The sequence below is a fragment of the Tupaia chinensis genome, unplaced genomic scaffold (assembly GCF_000334495.1).
Source record: "Tupaia chinensis unplaced genomic scaffold, TupChi_1.0 Scaffold148884_1, whole genome shotgun sequence".
In the NCBI taxonomy this organism is placed as follows: Eukaryota; Metazoa; Chordata; class Mammalia; order Scandentia; family Tupaiidae; genus Tupaia; species Tupaia belangeri.
The window spans coordinates 1,846,611-1,857,368 of NW_006208732.1; the positions used below are offsets into that span (position 1 = coordinate 1,846,611).

The following is a 10,758-nucleotide window of genomic DNA, read 5'->3' on the forward strand; positions in this document are numbered from 1 at the left end:
CCAAATAGAATCAACCCAAGAAGATCTTCTCCAAGACACATTATAGCCAGACTGATGAAAATTATAGACAAAGACAAGATACTAAGATTGGCAAGAGAAAAACAGCCAGTTACCTACAAAGGATATCAGACTAACAGCAGACCTCTCGTTGGAAACAATGCGAGCAAGGAAAGAATGGGAAAATATATTCAAAGTGTTAAGGGAAAAGCAATTGCAACTGAGAATACCGTAGCCAGCAAAATTATCCTTCATATGGGAAGAAAAGAGAAGAACATTCTCAGATTATCAAACCTGAAAGAATTTACCAGCACCAGACCAGATCTCCAAGAGGTTCTCAAGGGAGTGCTATGTCAGGAAAATTAAATGTAGTCACACAGAAATAAAAGTTCAAAAACTAAGAAAATGGCCAACTTAATTGTAGGAACAAGTCTGGAGTTGAATATTCTATCCCAGAATTCAATCGGGAAGATTGAACCACAACACAAGATAGATTAAGTACATGAGACTGAACTGGTAAAATAGCATTCTGTGACTTTTGACTAAAATATTGCTGCTTTTCTACTAGGCTTTGTTGTCCAGTTTTAAGAGTTTTTGCCCTATCTTGATAGCTTCATGTACCCATTATTTTAACAGAATACTAATCTGTTTCCAGGCTTTAAGTTTTAAGCAAATTTCCTTATTAATTCAAAACTGCTTTTCTTGAAATTACCAGCTGAACTTGCTATTGAAAGTAGTTAGATTATTTAAGAAATTGTGTGATCAATAAAAAATGGGGGGAAAGGGAATGATTACATCTGGTGACACCAGAGATAATGTGAGAAGAGGTTGGGAAAGGGCAGAGGGTCAGACAGGGTAAATATAAATATATATATATATGTATATACACACACGTGTGTGTGTATATATGTGTATATACATTTATATGTATATATATTTATATGTATATACACACATACATATATATGTGAAACTAGAAATGGAAAATTATCAATGATAACATACATACATGATTAAGCCACTATGCAGTATATTCTGGATGGGAAACCACTTTTCGTATGCTGTGATGATGATTAAGAGATGAATGTACATTAATTAATTTAAGAAAAAGGTTTCAGGGAAAAAATGCATATTTGATGACTGCAGTAAGCTATATAGCCCCAGCTAGGTGCTACTTTATAGTATGTTCATTCTGCTCACTGAGGTTTATGCCTAAAGTCAGACTTGTGTTCATGGATATGAATATATCAGTGTGCTTCCTATTGGAAATATTTAGATTGATTAAGTATATTAGCGAATCAATTAAATGGGGGGAAAAGGCATAGAAAGCAACCATGGATTCCAGAGACAGTGTGGAAGGAGGGTGGAAGATGGCAGAGGGTGAGAGATAGGGAATCAAGGATGGGGAAAAAAGCAAAACACACAGGAAACAAGAAATGGAAAATCATTTATTGATGATAACATGTATGTTGGTGTGCTTAATTGAGCCAATATACAGTGTATTCTAAATGGGAAATCTCATTTTGTATGCTGTAATGATCTACAGTGAATGAATAAAATTTAAATAAATAAATAAATAAATAAACTTATTAAAAAAGATAATATTTCCAATCTGAGTACATTTAGATAAGTTTAAACTTATACTTATTTTATGATTGTATAGGTTTTTTTTTTTTTTTTCTATAAGGTATGTGCGCTCACCAGAAAGAGAGACAGAAAGGAAGAAATCACCCACTGGGGGGGGCGGGGAATGGCCATACTGCAATCCCTTCTACTCAATTCTCCTCTTAAGATTTTGGGCACACACACACATACGAGCCCGGTGTGAGCTTCAAGCTGCTGGGTCCAGGACTCAAACCATGGTTGATCATGTAGTAGTTCAGCACCTTAACCACTAGGCCACCCACTGGCTACCTGATTTTGTAGTTTTCAACACAGTTTCCTTCTTGAAACACTGACCTGATTAAATGAATTGCAGAAATACACAGAATGAAAAAATTGTAAAAAAGAAATTAGGCCTCCAATGAACTATACAGTGAGAGCTAAATGACTGTGATCTCTTGAGGAATGAATTAATGGACCATCAACACATACAACAGAAGACTTTTAAAACCACTCATAAATGTCACACTGTGTATGTATAAAATATGCGTTTCAGTATTTTTTTCCACTAATGAATCATCCGATTATTATAGTATATGTTGAAGGACAGGGTTAGATGAATACGTATAGTCACGGTGCCATCAACTGATTCATTTATCTCTTTAAATCATTGTTTACGGGTCTGAATGGCCAACAGACTGCATAATAAGAGTAAAGATTATCGCTTGATATACAGAGCACTACGTTCCACTAACAAACCACTTTCTTTTCCTTTCCTTTTTTCCGCTCTCTCTTTCCTTCCTCTATTCATTCTATTCCCTCTCTGGCCTCTCTTCTAAGGTGAACTCATCTATTCTTCTGGCTTTATAACCCACCAATACAGAGACAATTCCCAAAGTTACATATGCAGCCCTGATCTTTCTTTTTAGCTCTAGACTGTCATTTGAAAGATATCTTAACATATCTCAAGCTGAATTTTTCAAATCTCTATTCCCCCCAACCCACTACTCTCTTTTTCATTTCAAGAAACGACATTGCAAAGCACCCACTCACTGGAATCAGATATTGTCTAACATTTCTAGAAAAAATTCTATCAATTCTGTCTCTAAAATACATTGCCAGGTCCCTCTATCTCCACGGCTGTCAACCTGATTGAAGCAACCATGTTATCTCACGTAGAAATCTATTTATAATTATTCAACAAAATGAAATACCACTTGTCAAATAGCGGTCTAGAAAGCCATAATAAAGCTTACACAAAAGGACTGTAAACATTGGGACCAGCAGATGGCATAATGGTTGCATTGCTGGACTCCCACAGTCGACGCAGTTTGAGTTCTAGACTGGGCAGCCCCATTGTGAGTGATTTCTTGCTTTCTGTCTCTCTGTCTCTCCAGTGAGCACATGTGCCCTATAACAAGAATCTCTCTAAAAATAATAATAAAAGACTGTTCAAAATTTTACCTTTTTTCTTTCTTTTTTAAAATAATTTTATTTGACTTTATTACTTTATTTATTTAAATTTGACCAGAGCGAGTCAGAGAGAGAGAGAGAGAGAAAGTGAGAAAGCAAACCGCCAGATCCAGGACTCGAACCATGGTTGGCCATGTAGGAGTCCAGCGCCCTTAACCACCATGCCACCTGCTAGCCCTGAAATATTACCTTTAAAAAAAATTTTTTTTACCTTTAATTACACAATGACTTCCCAAAATCAGGAAAAAGATTCCTTTACAGTTGCTAACTGCCGTGGGAATTAAAAATTTCCATCTGCAATTTCTTAGAATTGTTCTGTGATCTGTCTAATGTTGGAGAAACTGAGCGATAGCTTTATCTCCAATAATTCACCCTATATTGGACATCATGCATACATATTTGTGTTAAAGGATAAATAAATGCATGGATGAATGATCACTATTATTAATTCTGCATACTTATAATTCAATATTTCAACTGGTACCTACCAATCTAAACATCATATCAAATTGTGACATTCATTATTGCCATCCTATAATGTAAGCATGATGGTCCAGATGGGGTTTGATCACTGCTGACATACAAATAGGTTATTTGTTACCAGCTATTTATCAAGTAATTATTTTATTTGGGTCATCAGTATTGCAATTAAATGTACATTGGCTGCATTTTACCTTTAAGTTATTATTCCTGTTAATTCAGAGAGGAAAATGGTGCAGTCTATTTTCCATTATGTTTTAATGCATTTTGGTGAGCATTGTCTATTTGTTCCTTTTGCTAGTACCACACAAGATTTGTTCCTCATTGTCTGCCCTTTAAAGAACACACTGCTTCTATTTCATATGCATGAAACTGCAGATCTGAATATTATACAGTCACATGAAAATGGACATAAAATTCTGCCTCACTGCATGAATTTTAAAGAGCTCAAGATGTTCTGCAGCAAGAAGAGAAGAAAGTTACAGGCTTTTGGTTTTTAATATTATAATTACCTCTGACTTTTGACTATTTCTTGTTAGCTTTCATTTTTCCCTTAGAAAAAAATTGAAACCTAGCAGGCTTATTACTTAACTCTTACTAAGTTTTTAGTGTGGTACTAACTAAATGTTAGCAAAAACACAATTTGTACTTAAATTATCAAAGTGGATATAGCAGTGGTTGAATTATATATTATTGGCTATCATATTTATGTAATGGTCATTTTAAACTGTAATAACAAATCAAATTTACATGCCTTTAGCAAACTGATATAAATTGTTATGGAAAATCTTTCCTAGAAATTACCTAAGTTTTTCTATGTTATTCAACAACATAAATCCTCAGTTCCCTCAACTGTTAAAAAAAAGATGAAAACTTACACTTACCTCTTAGGTACTATGTACTTCATCCTTATCATATCCACCTAATTTTATTTTATTTTACTTTTTATTGCAAATTATAGAGGTTTTTGCTATAGAGCACGTGCGCTCACTAGAAAGACAGAGGGAGACAGAGAGACAGAAAGCGAGAAATCGCCCCCCAGGGGGGATGGCCACGCTGCAATCCCTTCTCCTCCATTCTCCTCCCGGGATCTTGGGCACACATGCACACGCGCCCGGCGTGAGTTTAAGCCACCAGGTCCAGGACTTGAACCGCGGTTGACCACATAGGAGTCCAGCAACATAGCCATTACGCTAACTGCTGGTCCCCCTAATTTTATTATTTTATGTATCATAATACACCTAAATTATTCATTAGTACCTATGTATAATTTTTATGTGTACATATGTGTATATAAATAAACTTGTGTATAAAAGATGAAGATTCAACAAGATTTTCCAGAAGCAGAAGCTGGGTAGTAAATACTAAGTAAATGTTACTTCTTATGATTCTAGGTGAAAACAAAACTGGACCAACATCAGGTTTCTATATTTATTCTTCTGTCTTACTATTATTATTATTTTAAGGATTTTGCCATAGGATACATGCACTTGTCAGACACAGACAGTGAGAGGGAAAGTGAGAAATCACCCCGAGAGGGAATGGCCATGCCACAATCCTGTCTCCTCCATCCTCCTCTCAGGATTTTGGGCATGCACACACACGTGCTTGTTGTGATTTTCAAGAAGCTGGTTCCAGGACTCTAACCAGGGTCAGCCATGTGGGAGTCTAGCATCTTAACCACTATGCCACCTGCTGGCCCCCATTTTTTACAGTCACCCAAAACATAAATTTTTTAGTGAGCTCTGCTTTTAAATTACATAAATCTGCATGAAAAATTTATTTTGCCAAAAGGAGGTAGTGGTGGAGAGGATATTTGCAAATGTTCCATCTTATGGATAAATGTGATTAAGAGATACAACATATTTTAAGCATTCACATCTTGTTTTATTTTTAAAAATAGAAATTCTACTAATAAGGGCTAAGAAAGAACTTGATTGCCCAACATATCACTTACTATTTTGATCAAAATCTCTTAGGTATACCTCAGCAAAAATGCATATTTATATTGGTTATATTTTCTTCAGCAATGCAAGGTAAAAATGCTTTTCGGTGCTGTCATAATTGTATCTTTTTATCATAACATTAGTAGTTCATGGCCTATGCAATTGCACCAGGATTAAGATTTTTCCAGTATGTTCCAAGTTTAGTTTGAATATGTTATTACAGTAGATGAAAGTAGTTAAGACTGTCTGAGGAAAATATCCATATATAGTATATATTGACACAATTGTCAATATACAAACTCTATTTTATAAAACAGTATCTTGAGCATTTTTTTTTTTTTTTTAGGACAAGGAACTCACTAACTACTTATGGCTTACAGTTTTAACTTAATTGGGAGCATTTACTCAAATATTGCCCTGGTATAGTGAAGCTCTTTAAAGAAAAACTCTGCCTTGTAGTATTTATATTTATATTCACAAATCTGAGCTAGGGAAACACAGGTAAAATGTAAACAAATACTTTGAAAGTAGTCAGGTTATGTAGGAAATTGTGTGATAAATGCAATGTGGGTGGGAAGTGAATGGAGGACAATTTTGGACACTAGAGGTGGTGTGAGAGGAGGGTGGGAAGGGACAGAGGGTCAGAAAGAGGGGTGGAATTAATTCTAGCAACTAGAAGTGGAAATTTATTTTTTTTGTAATGTGCATGATTGAGTCACTATGCAGTGTGTACTGGATGGGAGATCACATTTTGTGTGCTGTGATGATGCCTAGGGAAGGAATGCAAATTGAGTTACAAAAAAGTTTCAGGAAAACAAAATGTATCTATTCAATGACTGCAGTAGGATATGTAGCCCCAGTTAGGTGCTAATTTATAGGATGCGTAAAGTTAGACTTGTGCTCATGGAAATGTGTGTGTCACATATGTTTGCTAGGAGGGTATTTGGATTGATGAGGGTCTTTGGTGATTCAATAAAATGTTGGGGGGAAAATGGTATAGAAATAGATAACAGAGACAGTGTGGGAGGAGAACAAGAGGTGGCAGAGGGTAAGAGAGAGGGAACCAAGGATAGGGGGAAAAAAGCAAAACATACAGAAAACAAATGGAAGATCACTTGCTAATAATAACATGTTTGTTGATATGCTTGATTGAGACAATATACAGTGTACTCTGGATGGAAAATCTCATTGTGTATGCTGTAATGATGGACAGGGAATGAATGCAAATCAACTGGAAAAAAAAATTTTTAAAAATGTAAACAAATAGTGTTTTGAATGTAATTTAATTTTCTTTTTTTTTTTTTTTTCATTGTGGGTGTCTAGTTTAAAATGTCACGAAGCTAGAAAGCTGACGTGCAATTCCCAGCAAAATAACCTATGAGGGTTTAGGGGGAAAAAGCAAATATGCCACATATCTGAAAAACTAATGCTGGGGGAAACCGCCATCTTCCAGGAATTAACCAAAATGACAAGCACAAAGAAAGAGGACAGGCACCCAATACATGTTCTCTAGGCCTTTTAGGAAACATGGAGTGGTTCCTTTGGCAACATCTATGCCAATCTACAAGAAAGGTGATATTGTAGACATCCAGGGAATGGGGACTGTTCAAAAAGGAATGCCCCACGAATGTCACCATGGCAAAACTGGAAGCGTCTACAATGTTACCCAGCATGCTGTTGGCGTTGTTGTGAACAAACAAGTTAAGGGCAAGATACTCTTGCCAAGAAAACAATGTGCGTATTGAGCATATTAAACATTCTAAGAGCAGAGAGAGCTTCCTAAGATGTGTGAAGGAAAATGACCAGAAAAAGAAAGAAGCCAAAGAGAAAGGGACCTGGGTTCAACTAAAGCGCCAGCCTGCTCCACCCAGAGAAGCCACAGTGTGAGAACCAATAGAAAGGAGCCTGAGCTACTGGAAACTATTCCCTATGAATTCATGGCATGATGAGTGTTAAAAATAAACTAATCAAAACGAAAACAAAAAACTAATGCTTGGAATCAATGTGCTGCCAGAATCGAGAAATTTCTCTGATATGGTCAATGAGTCTGTGGTAAGAAAAATGATCTTTGACCAATCACATTTTTAGAAAAGGAAGACCATCCATTCGTACAAAATAAAGTCCTTAAGACCCACAGAGACAGGTTTTGAAGTGCAGAGAAGCACAGCCATCGCTTTACAGTGAGGAGGCTGCTTTTCTAAGTGCTAGAGAGAGAACCGAACCCTGCTGCTTGCTCGTATGTTCTGTTATAGTTTTAGAGAAAGCTTTTCCTATAGGAAGGAAAGATAGGCATGAAGAAGTGTGGTGAAAGACAGTTACAATTTAGTGGAACTGCTGTGGAGATTCTTACTAGTCATTATGAACTAAATATTTGCATCCCCCAAATTCAATTGTTGAAAAATAAACCCAATATAGTGATATGGTTACTAGGTTATGAGGGTAGACCCTTCATGAATGAGATTACTACCCTTTTTAAGAAAGGACTAGAGAATTAGCTAGTTTTCCTTCTGCTGTATGAAGATACAAGTCAGCATTCTGCAACCTGGAAGAGGACCTCTGTCAGAAATCCTTTGTAATGGGATCCTGATCGCAGACTCGCAGCCCCCAGAACTACGAGAAATACAAATGTGTTGTTGATAAGCCATCCTGGCTAAAGCACTTGGTCATAGCAGCCTGAATGGACCAGGACACTAATAACAGTCTATACATCCAGGAACCATACACTCCCCCAATCCTGTTGGTGATAGGTTGAAGACAGCAGGCAGCAAGTGACAATGAACACTGGGGGTACAGAGCTTTTCCTTGTCCACGCTATGACACCCCAACATTCTGAGCCGAGAGCTATGCAAGATGATCTATTAGAGTACAGAAAGCAATAGCAGAACTACTGCTTCCATTTATTTTTATATTAAAATATTGGGGATATTAAGCTTTACCAGTATTTAGTATGTACACTTACATTGTCCTCGACCTACCTGACTGCATCTATCTGCAGAATTGGCTGGGTCATGAGGAGGAAAAAGTACTCCACGATGTGGAGAGGAGGAAAGTAGTAACCATTTTCACTCCTTCCCTTTTATGGGATCATGACATATTGTGGTTTACGAGTGCCATTTAAATGGAATTATAAATTCTATTTTTCAATTTAAGCTTGCCTTCACAATATGCACATGGCTTCAAAGTCAATGTCAGAGAACAAATTAAATGCAAAGGCAAAGAGTAGGAAACAAGATAAAGAGCTGACATTAAAAGGGAGCTGTGCTAATGTAAGAAGCACTACAACAAAACCATCCAGTAAAATAGAAGAATTGAAATCTTTAATAGAAATGGTAGAAAATAGAAACAATTGTGCACAAGATTGGATCCGCACTATAAAGAATACCTCTAAAATATTATTTTCTAATTCATAATTAAAAGGAAGATAAAGTGAAAGAGAAAATAGCAAAGAAATGAGCAATTCGCAATAGGAAAACCTATGGAAATATATGACTTGACTGCTAATAATTTTAAACAAAAGTAAAATGTAATTTTTGACCTACTAAGTTAGCAAAACTAAAATAGTCTTAGTATGCCCAAAGACAACCAGAAATCTCATAGTTTATTTTAGTATACATTGTTTCAAGTAATTATTACAATGAAATATTAAAAAGCACCATGAAATGCCTGTGTTCATCTAACTTGACAAATCCAATTAAGATCATTTATCCTAAGGATGTAATCAAGGACACACATTAAAGTTAAATCTTAGGGGCGTAAATGTCTAATATTAAGGGGCTAGTTAAATAAATTATAATATACATACACAATCAAACACCTTAAAATTTGAGGCAGATTAAAGATAACTATAGGGCCAGCCAGTGGCATAGTGGTTAAGATGACGGAATTCCACATTTCCAACTGCACAGTTCGAGTACTGAACCTGGCAGCTTGAGAAACACATAGGGCACACATATGTGCATGCCCAATATCCCAAGAGGAGAGTGGAAGAGAAGAGATTGCAATGTGGCCATCTCTACTGGGTAGGGGTGCCTTCTCACTTTCTCTCTCTCTCTCTCCCTCTCTCTCCTCAGTGAACACATACTCTATACCAAATTAACAACAAAAGTAACTATAAATTTTGTGAAACCCCCTTCTTACATATGTAGATCTAATTCTCTTTTTCTTTTTGGAGAGTTTCCATTTAAATGGAATTATAAATTCTATTTTTCAATTTAAGCTTGCCTTCACAATATGCACATGGCTTCAAAGTCAATGTCAGAGAACAAATTAAATGCAAAGGCAAAGAGTAGGAAACAAGATAAAGAGCTGACATTAAAAGGGAGCTGTGCTAATGTAAGAAGCACTACAACAAAACCATCCAGTAAAATAGAAGAATTGAAATCTTTAATAGAAATGGTAGAAAATAGAAACAATTGTGCACAAGATTGGATCCGCACTATAAAGAATACCTCTAAAATATTATTTTCTAATTCATAATTAAAAGGAAGATAAAGTGAAAGAGAAAATAGCAAAGAAATGAGCAATTCGCAATAGGAAAACCTATGGAAATATATGACTTGACTGCTAATAATTTTAAACAAAAGTAAAATGTAATTTTTGACCTACTAAGTTAGCAAAACTAAAATAGTCTTAGTATGCCCAAAGACAACCAGAAATCTCATAGTTTATTTTAGTATACATTGTTTCAAGTAATTATTACAATGAAATATTAAAAAGCACCATGAAATGCCTGTGTTCATCTAACTTGACAAATCCAATTAAGATCATTTATCCTAAGGATGTAATCAAGGACACACATTAAAGTTAAATCTTAGGGGCGTAAATGTCTAATATTAAGGGGCTAGTTAAATAAATTATAATATACATACACAATCAAACACCTTAAAATTTGAGGCAGATTAAAGATAACTATAGGGCCAGCCAGTGGCATAGTGGTTAAGATGACGGAATTCCACATTTCCAACTGCACAGTTCGAGTACTGAACCTGGCAGCTTGAGAAACACATAGGGCACACATATGTGCATGCCCAATATCCCAAGAGGAGAGTGGAAGAGAAGAGATTGCAATGTGGCCATCTCTACTGGGTAGGGGTGCCTTCTCACTTTCTCTCTCTCTCTCTCCCTCTCTCTCCTCAGTGAACACATACTCTATACCAAATTAACAACAAAAGTAACTATAAATTTTGTGAAACCCCCTTCTTACATATGTAGATCTAATTCTCTTTTTCTTTTTGGAGAGTTTCTTTTTTTTTTTTCTATA

At 35.9% G+C, this 10,758-nt stretch overlaps 1 protein-coding gene across 1 annotated transcript in view; it reads right to left on the reverse strand.

The window, feature by feature from the left end:
• Positions 1–10,758, reverse strand: part of YIPF7 (Yip1 domain family member 7) — an 87,161-nt gene that overhangs the window by 64,819 nt on the left and 11,584 nt on the right. The gene's annotated exons all lie outside the window — the stretch shown is intronic.